The sequence below is a fragment of the Anomalospiza imberbis genome, chromosome 3 (genome assembly GCF_031753505.1).
Source record: "Anomalospiza imberbis isolate Cuckoo-Finch-1a 21T00152 chromosome 3, ASM3175350v1, whole genome shotgun sequence".
NCBI lineage: Eukaryota > Metazoa > Chordata > Aves > Passeriformes > Viduidae > Anomalospiza > Anomalospiza imberbis.
The window spans coordinates 106,112,134-106,124,298 of NC_089683.1; the positions used below are offsets into that span (position 1 = coordinate 106,112,134).

Sequence of the window (12,165 nt, forward strand, 5' to 3'; positions counted from 1 at the left end):
ATTCTTCAAAAGCATTAAAAAACCTGGGTGTGATTAATTAAAATCTCATTATCCATCATAATTGCAGTAGGTATGCAAAATAGAAGATTTATTATTCAAGAAATTAATACATTCCTAGAACTCTTTGGGGTTCATATGAGAGTTGGAAATGAGCACTGTGTAATAATTTGTTTCAGGAGAGCTAATTAAGTCAGTTCATTTATTCAGTTATCTAAGCCTGGCCTAATCCTGTACACTGCTAAAACCTTTTGATGCTCCTAACTTCGTTACTGATTTGAATTAATATGAGGACACAATTCCGTTTCGTAATGCATGGGAAGTGCCAGGCCTGAGATCCACAGGGTAAATCGTAGCCTGCCCTTGTCTTCCAACCAAAGACATGGACTCCTTTTCACAGCAAGTACCTTTGGTCCTGCCAGAGTCTCTCTGGATGCCACCTCTCTTGCAGCTGGCTTTGGACCCTGAAGGGTCTGGGGGGGAAGAAGGGGAGTCACAAGCAAGCTGTGATCACAACTGCTGTTACAGCTGGCATTTACTCTGCACAAAGGGTCTGTGCTGTGGGAGAAGAAGAGCATGGTCCTTGTGGCCATTTTTATTGCTTTCTGCTTCTCTGCCTCATGCCAAACACTGGAGAGTACACACAGACAAAAGAGAGTCCACTTGTCAGTAAACAAAGGGTATTTATTTAAGATGAGGATTAATTCTGAGTTCTGACAGCCCTCTGTTTGAGGATGCTTACTGTGAGAGTAGGGAAAAGGCCACAAGACCTGTTGTCTGCTGTCTCCTGGAGAAAACCTTATTGGTTGCTTTTAAAGCAAAATATTTTTTAGAAAAACACTAAAACAAAGTATTATTAGTCTCGTGTACATGAATTTATTCCTTCCATTATAGCTCCACTGTATTTTCATGGAAAACAGGGAACCAGTCTCGGTATGCACTGCTTGGAGTTGATACTGTTGGGATATCAGAATTGAATTTTCATGAGGAAACCTCTGGAGACTTCAGTCTTCATGCAAACTGGCCATACTAGGCATCCATTTAATTTCTTTTCATAAAACCACACTATAAAACTATTTCTTGGGTCTGAAGCTTCTGGAGTAGGCTGTATACTTAAGGAGAGCAACGGGAGAACTAAGTAGCAGTTCTGGAGAATTTTCATGAATATATTGCATGAGGTAAAAGAATTCTACAGCAAACTTCTGGTTTGCCAGTAAGGACTGAAGAAGCGTTACAGTCCTTGCACAGCTGTAGTAAGGGAATTATTTATTAGCCACATGATCTCTGGGTCTTCTGACTTAAATTTACTGTTTTGCATGGGAGTTTGCAGACCTGCTTCCTGGAGAACTGAAGCCATAGGTCCATCAGAGAGATGAAGTGATGATGGCCTCTTAAAATTCTCAATTTTTTTTTCTTGGCTGTGCACAAATACTTCATAAGTTTTACATTCATCTCATTTTTTGCAGCCCCAGATGCCATAGCTTTCAATTAAGTAGGGTTTGGAGTTTCTTTTCCATTTTGTAAAAGATCTTCATTATTAGATGTTGACACCCATTGATTATCCCTCTTTATTGCATCTTCTAAGAACACTGAGCCAATTAAACCCCTCTGCCTTCCTAAGGGTGAGCCATCCCATAGACTCCTAATGGTCCCACCACAGCATGTTGTTTCTTTGTTCCTAAGCAGCAATTAACAAGTTTTTGATGGAGCAAAAGCTCCCAGAGACAGGCATGGCATGATAATAGGAACGTGTCTCCTTTTTGTCTTCTCAACATGGCAAGATCTTGTATAACCCTTCCTCCACTGGGCTGAACAGCCCTGTCAAGCTGCTCAGTGTGGAACCCGCCGCAGCGCATCTAAAAAATAATGATGTTTGCACATGTTCAATTATTCAAGGATCCTAAAACCTAAATCTGAACTGCAGTCCTGTTTAAAGCAAGAGGTAGTTTAATGTCAGTAAAAGGAAAAGATTATCTTTTCTTACCAAGATGATCTCTGTGCTGCCATTGAGTTCTGCACTGCCAGGTTTTGTTGATGGTGTAATTGTTTTTTAAAGTGACTTTTTCAGGTTTTAATGTCATGTTTATGCAAATTAAAACACAGAAGCTAAGAAGGAGACTTGTCATCTTTCCAAAATAATCTATAAGACTATTCTTTAGACAAGTCTCAATTGGGAAATAATTACTTCTGTGCATGAGATTAATATTAACTAAGTAATTTGCTATTGTTTTTCATTAGGAAAAATGGTTTTCAGCTAAGCTATTTAAAAATCCAAAACTGTGCCCCCTGAAATTCTGGTGATTTTTAAGGTAGATGAGATGTTATTGGATATGGTATGGAATGCAAAGCACATCTTTTCCCCCAGTGAACTTCAGCCTGTCTGGGTTTTATTTTGTGCTCTGGTGCATGCTAGGTAATTTTAGATTGGAAGGAAGCATTACTGTTGCATCTGCATTACTGGGGAGCCTTAGTGTCCCAGTCTGCTCCTAAATGTCCCATCTCCATGAGGAAAGGATGGGCTGGGAGAAAGGCTGGGGCAGAGGTCATTCTCCAAAGTGAAGGAGGTGCCCTGGGCTGGATCACTAAACTGCTGTGTTTAATCCATGACAGATAATACTGTTGTTCTTTGTCTGTCTCCTTTGAAAATAAGAACTTTGGAAGATTCAATCTGCTTCCCACTCTGGCTGAGCAGTGCTACCATGGTCTCTGGAGGCAGGAGTAAGAAGGAGAGGAACTTGTCCATTTGGAAAAAATGGACATATTTGATGGTCATTTACTTCTCCAGTGGAAAGTAATGTTTCTGCCTAGGAAAGTGTTGGGTTTTCACTTTTAAGGATCAGGTGTCATAGGAGGTGCACGTTGGGTGTTTGTGGTGCAGCCCAAAATCTGCATCCTTTGGAAAAGCCTGTCACTGTAAGAGACCTGTACTAAATCTGGAAAACACATGGAGTGTGACTAATTTTGCCTCTGCTGTGAACTTGGATCATCTTGGGAAGTTGTAAAGAGAATCTGTCCTGAGCTTTGAGAAAAGATTTCAAATTAAAGTTTTGTGTCCATGTGTGCTGAATTCATGGGCCTCTGCTTATACCAGGATCTGGGAAGGTGTTGCTTTGGTTGTCTGTGATTTCTTATGGAAATCCTTTAGGGAGTTGGTGCATTTCCTCAGTACTGGTGTACCCAAGCTTTCTTTCCCCTCATGTGTATGTATAGATATATACACACATACTTACATATATGTAAAGCTAGAAATTAGTAGTTGACTTTAAAGAATTTGGCAAAAACTCTGGCCTGGAAACTCTGGCAAACTGTAGGTTCACTATGGAAGCTTGTGATTTAAAACTATTTTTTTATTGTTCATTAAAAGTGTAATGGGTGAGCTGGAATCTGTTAATGCAATTACTCGAGGCTGGGGGGAAAGCAGGAGCTCATTTCTTTTGGACAGTAGCATTCTCTGTGATGCACCCTTGTCTCTGTAAGCAAGTGCTTTATCAGTATGTAGCTAAAAAACCAGTATGTAGGTCTTGGACCTCAGTGCTGTCACTTCAGAGTGATGCTTGACATGCTTTAGCAATCATGTAGCTGCAGCAAAACAAAAAATATTAGTACAGTGAGAGGCTAGAAGAAAACAGAAGGTATAATCACACCCTTGTAAAATAACTGATGATATGTCTTCATTGGGAAACCAAGCTCTATTATCTCCAAAACAGCACAGTACTACAGAATGAGAGAAGATCTGGAGTTGTGAAATTTAAATGGAAATTTTCTGCTTGTCTTTAGCCTTAGTGATGGAAAAGTCACTTCAAAGCTGGAGCTGTGTCAGGGTGTGTAGGAATATGAGTAGTGGAGAAGGTGCACTTCTGGCTGCCCTTGCTCATAAGGTATTAAGAAGGAGTCAATTTTACTGGAGGACAACGAACTGAAATTGAGAGGAACTGTCTGCACCATTAACTAATGTGACTCTCCAGGACTGCATAAGCAAGTGCAGAGAAACTCTGAAGAGGAATAACCTCTTCCCTAGGTGAGCAGATATATCTGGCAGCTTTGGTCCCTGGCTCTACAGGACTGCACACAGTGACCCAGGCACTTGGTGACAGCGCACAGGAGAAAACTCCTGTACAAACTGATTAGTCTGGGGTTCTGTACACCCATGTTTCTCACCCCAAAGGGCTCTCTGTCCCTGCAGGAGTTGTCTCATTGTTCCTGCATTGGTCTGCAGTGTGCAGTAGCAGTATAACTTCAGACCCCCATGGTGATAGTGCAGCGAGAGCCTGTGATTGCTGTAGCTTGTGTGGGATGTGTGGGAATCAAGAAAGCTGATCTGCTAGGAAACATGCATGCAAATGTGCTCTGCAGCATTCCAACATGGGTTTTCCTAGTCCCCTGTGCAAGGAGAATTGAACTGGGTCTCTCATTCTCACAACCCAACAGACCCACTCCTGCCTACTGAGCACATGCAGATGGGAGCCCATGGTTAATTTCTATCAGATGCTTCCCTTGCAAGTGACAGTATTTGAGGTAATTTCAATAACTTGATACATCCATGCTTTTCCTAACAGACTGTTAAACCCTTTCAAACTGTCAAGATCCCCCTGTGTACAGTGGGACATACAAAATCATAGTAATGCCATTGCTGAGAGGAACAAACTGCTGTCAGATTCCCCTCCATATTCTCAAAGAGTGAGTGTACAATTGCAAATCCATTGAGCTGCACTCCTTTATCTCTTATTAATGGGAAATTGTCCATAAATTGCTAAGGCGTGACTGTGTTATTTTTTCCCCAACACAGCTGCAGTCTCTTTATCCTGTGATATTCCAGCATCTCAAAAAGAGAAAGTGGGGTGGGGAGAGATGGGAGGAGGGGGGCTTGAAACCCCTCATGCAGCATCTTCCAGCAGCTCCTGGCAAGATGAGTGCCTTCCCTCCTGGCTGCCCAGCAAAGGGAGATGAGCAATTAACAAGGACATACAAGAGTAGGAGCAGGAAGAAGCAAAGAAGCAGGAAAAACATGTGTCATGGTGAATGTGAGGTTTTATAGAGAGAAACACTTCTGTTTACAGCATTGTTGTGGAGCACAAACGCATTGGTGGGAGGCCTTTTCTGTAACACCAGCTTCCCCTCCTCCTCCTTTCAACAGATCTTCTCTGAAGAGGAGTGATGGGTGTGGAGGAGCTCAGAGACTGGCCCAGCATTCACCAAGGGCTACGGAAACTTCCCTTTTACTTTTTATATCAGATCTGGTAACAGCTGGGAATAAGAAACTATTGGGATGGCTGGATTTTCAATAGGACTCAGTGCTTTTTGGGACAGAATGAGAATCTGCCACAAACATCCCAGATAGAGACACTGAAAACTGAAAGCTTCTGAACCTGGCCCAGGGCTGTTGTTATAGATGGCTCAAGTGGTGCTTGAAGGGGAAAGATCTTGGAAGATACAGTAAAAGGAAGGCTGGGCTTTTAAAGCAGGATGATGGCACCAAGATGTGTTGAAGCTGCATCTTGCAGTGGCCACCTTGCAACCCTAGACCCTCCTTTCATTTCAGAGCCCCATGAGTTATCTGCCCTGACCTGGGCATCTCTGCAAGCAGCACAAATACTCCTGAATAGCAGGTGCCATGGAGCAGAGCAGACATCCAGGTGCATTGGTCAGTGACCCGTACCTATGATCCCATTCCTCCTGTCATGTTAGGATGAGGAAATGAGCTACTTTGTGTGGCAAGTAACAAAAGGCCATACAGTTTTCCCTGTGTTAATTATACTACAGACTGCTTAATTCTGTAAATGAGCTGCTTGGCAGGCTTTCAGAACAATTACACAAGTCCCTCTCCTGCTCTCCCTGCAATGGCTCAAGAGCAGCTAGGCTGTGAAGCTGATGAGGCTCAGCACCATCCACCTCATGGTGGATGTCTTTTGAGAGCCTCTGTCCGGCCAGCCTGCAAAGCTGGGGCACCCCACGGTGTCCCTGGGCTTCTGTACTAGGCTGGAAGGACTGAAACCTGCAGAGGGGAGGGAAGCTGTGTAGTGGAAGCCACAGACAAGCTAAGGAAGGAGTATGAGGTGATTAATGGGATCCAAGGGCTAGAAATTTTTAAGGCAAGATTCCAGAGGCATGGTCACCAAAGCCTTTGGAGAAAGTCTCTGACACTATTGGGGCAGATGTCTGAGTCTTTGAGGGACTTGAGTTCTGCCTGTTCCTAAGTCATCATCATGTGGCACAGTTTGGACAGTCAACTGCTTCTGGCCCAGCCCCTTCACATGTCAAAAGGAAATAATGATCCCAGCCTCCTGCTTTGGGAGAGTGCTTTGGCATCAGCTGTGTAAAGACCAGCAGGTATGATCTGCATGAAGAGGGGAGAAAGGACAGCAGCCTCTGGGTGTGACATGTGAGAGACCTCAGGTCTTGACCAGGCGTGACAGGGAATGGCCTCTCCTAAATAAAAAGTCTGTGCTGTTGAAGGGTCTGGCCAACACAGCAAATTAGCATTTGTGTAATTGCATGCTGAATTGTGAGCAGCACAATTCCCCCCAGGTTCCCACGATGACTCGGCACTACAATAAACTGTACAGAACACAAGGTACCTGTAAGCTCAAGGTTGCTCACCTGCCCATTGCTGTGCTCTGAACTTCTTGCCTGAGGTCTGCAATGTAAAACAGCCCAGAAAAAAAAGCCTTTAATCCTCTTTTTAAGTGGCAAATGTGACTGTGTACACAGAGCGCTAGCTCTGCTTTCTGCCAGCAATGCAATTTTCAGGCAAGCAAAATAGATTCATCCAAAGCACAGTTGAAAATACTACACTTTTATGTGCATGCTCAATAAAAATGGAAGGATTCTAGAATTTGTTGAAGAAAATTATGGCCTTGAAGAGCGTAATGGCTTTTATCCCTTTGATACATGAGGAATTATAATGCAATGTAATAGAGGCATTTTTCCTCAAAGGATATATGAATTCTATTACATCCCATTACTAGCCATAAATTTAATATTCATTTTTTTTTATTTAGGATGACATGTAGAGATGGATATGTATGAACCAGATTCTTGACTGGTTAATATTAAATTTATTTTATTTTAGTGTTATTTATACTGTTTTATATCAATATTCCATCAGTTCAAAATTTGGCCCTTAAGTGCTATTTATTGATTTTTTTTTTTTTTTTTTTTTTTTTTAATTATTACCCCCTCATTATCTGTTTTGTATGGGGAGAGGGGGAGTTCATGTTACATATGGACTTTCCCTGTACTTCAAGCCTGGCTGGAAACTGATAGTGGGGCCACATGAAATAATTTAGTGCCTGTGATTCCAGAAATCAGGGCTTGGGCTGAGCCCAACCTTTCAAAGACGACTGTCACTTCCCACTTATATTTTGTGACATATAGAACACTACTTCTCTTTGCAGCAATTTTATCATTATACAAGATAGAAAGAAAAATGGGAAATCTATTACAAGCCAGACTTTGTTATGACACAAGAGAAGAATCCCCTGGGAAGTTAGATTAAATTCTCTTTGAAAATAAAATAAAAATGCCACCATGCTTGACAACATTAGATTTATTATATATTTATCTCAGAAGTTCTAGGAATGCTCCTGTCAAAGCTTCTTTAGATGCTGAGATATGTGAGACAAAGCAAATCATTCCTTGAGTCATTGAAAGGGAAGTTTATTACAGAATTAGAATTAAAAGATTTTAATAAGAACAGAAATAGGCAGTTCCATCACGAGTTGGAGGCTGATTGCTAGCTGCCTATGTGAGCCACCTAAACCAGCTCAGCTGTCAAGTTCATACATGCAGGAAGAGGTGTTTGACAGTGGTTTAAACCAAGTTGTTTTAATCCACCACAGAGTGAACTCAAAGAGCAGCTCAGTTGGCAGATAGGGCTCATCTAACACAGGGTGACTGGTGCTTTCCCCTGCCTCAAAACAGAAAAATGCCTTTTTTTTGTGATTAAATCACAGGGATGCTATGCATGTTAAGAGATTTTTCTACAGCCAGTCTCAGTCCTACAAGGAGCTGGTCATGCTCACATCTGATGAATTCATGTCATACTATTACACTCGAGGACTGAGAAACTGAAATTAATGGAAAGATTGTTCTCTCCACAACTGTGCATCATTCTAGACAGTGCATCTCAGAAGTATTGGCTGATTCATCTTCCATGGCCTACTTCCAGAGGTTAGGGATGTGCATATGTAGTGGTTTTGGCCACTACGTATAGAAGCTCCCATGCAAAACCACCACAGCATATGAGGGAAGTGGGGTTCTTGTCATCATGACTGAATTATCTGCAGGAAAACTTGCAGAAGAAATGGGGAATGAATTCCAAATAGCATCGGGTTAGAAACAGGAAAGAAGAGAGTCAAGAGGAGTATGCACCATCTGGAATAGATGCATGCGTGTTGATACCTGGGTTTCCCCTAGGTCCCAGACGTGGTAGGGATGGACGTGAATAAAGTAGTTCTCTGTGTAAAAGAGACAAGAAAAGTGAGGTTGTAACAAACAAGCACGTAAATGCTGGGTGCCAGGAGTGCCTTCGCGGCCAGCAGTATAAGAGCAGCTCATGTCTTCAGATCTGTGGGAAGTCTTTGTGAGATTGACTTGCTCCAGGGTAGTAGCTAGTCATGAGTCTCAGAAAGCAGGGAAGCAAGGTTTTCCTTGCCTTTAAGGCATTTCCACTGTTCAGGAACAATAATGCCAGAAAATGAGACTGTCTTATTTTATGATTCCCAGATGTGTCAATAAAAGGCCAGTGGGGGGGAAACAGTGCATAAAAATACAGAAATAGGAGGCAACTCTGAACTAGGTGGAGAAGAAAACTGCGTACTCTTTTGAGGGAATAGGTGTTTTGCCCAGTAGAGAAGAGGACTGGGGGAAAAGGAGAAGAAGAGTAAGGAGGTTGAAGAGACACTTGAAGATGAGGAAAACTGAGGAGAGATGAAAGAGGCTATCTATAAAAATCAAAGTAGAAATGAGACTTAAGGCTTATTAAATAAAATACTTTGATCCCCAAAGTTTTCTTTCTGTACATTAAAAAGCTTATGAAAGATTCTGCTTCTAACTGGGAATTTAGCTTGAAGTTCCCAACTCTAGCACTTTGAGAGAGCATTAGGATTCATTTAAAACCCTTTATTCCTTTTGATGCAATAAAACCTATATAGTACTTTCCTAAATGAGTATCCATTAAGGGGACAAAACTATGAAAGAGTCATTTCCCACAAAGTATGAAATCCAATAAGGTTTATTACCTCACATTTAGTGAATGGCAGAAGCCTATGAAGTATATGAACAAGTTTCCAATCACCCATCCATTTGTCTCCCAGAAAATGTACAGCATGCAGTGTGTATTCTCTTCCCTTCCCCCACAGGTCAAACATAGCATCAGATTTGTTTATGCACCATTTAACTTTCTTATCTCTTATGTGACACTTCAGCTTTGTCTTTTGTCTTCTTGCCACTGCTGAAAGGATGAATTCCAAATGCAGCTCGACCCTGCATTGCACTTGACAGCCAAGCCTCCCTGCACTGTCTCTGGCTCCCTGAGCACTCCAAGGGTGTTTTCCTGCACTGTTTTCCTTTAGTTACCACCAGATGCTGTATTTCTGGGAAGCAGCCCCACTTTTTAGCTGCTTTTATGGTATGGAAAGGGGGAAGTAATATAGGATTGACTCTTTGCATTACCTTGGAAAATGAGATCAAGTGGAATTAATTCACTGCTTTATTTAGGCTGAAATTCATCCATATCCTTTCAGGTCTCTCAAGTAGCAGCAGGGGAAAACTCTAAAATGTGAAAAAGAACATATCCTTTTTTAAAGAAAGTCAGAGGACCTCTAGAGTTGGGGTTTCATCTAATACTTAAGTGATGGGGTTTAAAATTGACAGGCGTTCTTTGCTCCTATGAAGACTTCTGGCTAAAAGTGGGAGGAAAGACCACAACCAACCTTTACCTCTGATACTATTTGGTGTTGACTGATTCTCATTTAAGTACTGAATTTGAAAGGAATCTGTTTCATGAAAGTTTTTACTGGAGGAAAATATTTGCAATTTTTCATGCAGAAATTACATTTTTGAGGAAATTACATTTTCTATGAAGAAGAATGAACATAGTTTTGTAATATTTTCTGTTTCTAATTTCTAATATTATACTCACAAGATGCAACTCTGCCCTTCTGCCCAGATGTGGACAGATGGGCATGTTCTGAGAGCTGCAGGGCACAGAAAAGTGGTGGTGGGGGGGTTGTCTCACTTATCCTGGAGGATGTCAAGGAGCAAGAGGATATGTAACACTGTACCTTTCCTCTTTGGAACTGTCTTTATTACTGGGTTGTTTGGAGTTGGGATTTTTTTAAAAATATCTTTTATTCCTGGCTTTCTTATTTGATCTCTCCATGAAAAAAAAAATATATGCAGCAATTCAGCACTCAGTCTCTGAAGAGGGGAGAAGGGTGGGCAGTCTATTCTCACCTTGACAAGCCCCTGCAGAGAAACTCCTACTACTGTTAATGGGAGCTGCTGGCATGCATGAAAGAGAGAATTTATTCCCAGGTTGTTAAGGTTTTTTATATATTTTTTAAAATTTGAATTGCTGTTGTTAGACAATGCAGTAAGAGGATATGCATAGTAATATGATGGCTGATGGGTTTCTTGCAATAAAATCCAACAAGCTGGTTTATGAGGTATTTTATATATTTCTTACTTGTATTATTATAATAGCAGCAAGGAGCCCAGGGATATTTCTCTTCTGTATGAAGCTTTTTGCATATAAGTTACAAATAGTCATGCTCTGTGTGTTTTCTGTCTGTTTGGGTTGGTTTTCTCTCTGTTCTCACTTACTGTGAAGTAAGCACATATAAAAGGCAACACATTTGTATGGATGTTATTCATCACGGTTTGTCCTGTGATAATTTGACAAATAAACCCATATAGAAGATACTTGTGAGCATGTTTCCCTCCTGACAGGAAAGACTCAAAAAAATGGATATCGTGTCATGAATTGATATGAAAAAGGAATCTGATTTGAAGAATAAAATACATTCCCCCTCCCCCCCTCAAAGCACACTAGTTTTCACACTAATGCAAGTAAGTAAGCCACATGTGCAAGCCTTCAGCCCTCATTCTTCTTGCCAATACCAGGGAAGGTGTGATAATTTTGTCATCTGTGCTGCTTGGTTTTCCTGGGCGTTAGCTTTTCCTCCAAATTAGACTCCATGCTATTAATTGCTCAAAAAAAAAAAGTGCTAAGTCAGTCTGCTTGCAATTTTAAGAGAAAGAAAAACAATTACAAAACCCAACAGATTTAAAGGTAGTCCTGATTCTCAGCTGTGCTATGTCTGCACAGTGGTCCTTTTAAAATTTGGTTTTATCCCTAGAAAATGATGCACTTTCTCTGAAGACAATAGGTCTGTTTTGATTTACATCAGCTCAAATCTGGCTCTGCTTAACTCACATTTTGCCATAAAGCAATGTCTACTTAATTTTCCTTAGAAATGTCAGCCCTATTGAATTAAATGGATGTATTTGGTTATGGGAAGAAGTCGTCTCAATAAGGAGAGGGAAACGTGGATTTTGAAGCATGATCTGCTTTCTCCTGCTTTCCTGCCCTAAATATGTAACTTTTTGTGTATAATTACCTGCAAGGAAAGAATAACAACAGGTATGGGAAAAAAAATGCTATGGAAGATTTTTTGATAATCCCACTGGGAAACAAATCAAATTTATGGATGAATTATGCACACAGAACTACATTTAGGAAAGTAAATTTTAGAGAATTGTGAAATTGAGTGGGCCAGGTCCACTGGGAGGAAGCAGTGAAAATGAAAGGGGTTGGTAGAAGGCTGGAGGATGCTAACTGGTGCAGTAATTAAAGCAGGTCCTATTTCCTTTTGGAAAAATGGAAATTAGAGAAAAAAAAAAAAAAAAGGAACCCCGAAGAAGAAAATCCACAACAGAGGAGAGCAGCATTTCACACAAGAGTTGAAAGAGAGAGCAAGTGCTGGGAGCTGAGGAGGGTTGGCGGGGAAATAGGGGATGGAACAAAATAGAAAACTTGAAAAGTCAAAGTGCAGAGTGAAACAAGGGAGGGCAAATCAGGGAATTTCATCATTATGCTCTGAGTGGCTGCTGGAGATGCCAGGATCTGCCTCAAACACTTGATCCCGTACAGACCCTCTGTGCCCA

General features: G+C 41.2%; 1 long non-coding RNA gene across 1 annotated transcript in view; it reads left to right on the forward strand.

Annotated features, from left to right (window-relative positions):
- LOC137469985 (uncharacterized) overlaps positions 1 to 11,901 on the forward strand; it is a 33,302-nt gene extending 21,401 nt beyond the window's left edge. The window contains exon 3 of the long non-coding RNA XR_010996851.1: positions 11,520 to 11,901. This is a non-coding gene — a long non-coding RNA (uncharacterized lncRNA). The remainder of the gene's footprint in view (positions 1 to 11,519) is intronic.
- Positions 11,902 to 12,165: the final 264 nt, after the last annotated feature.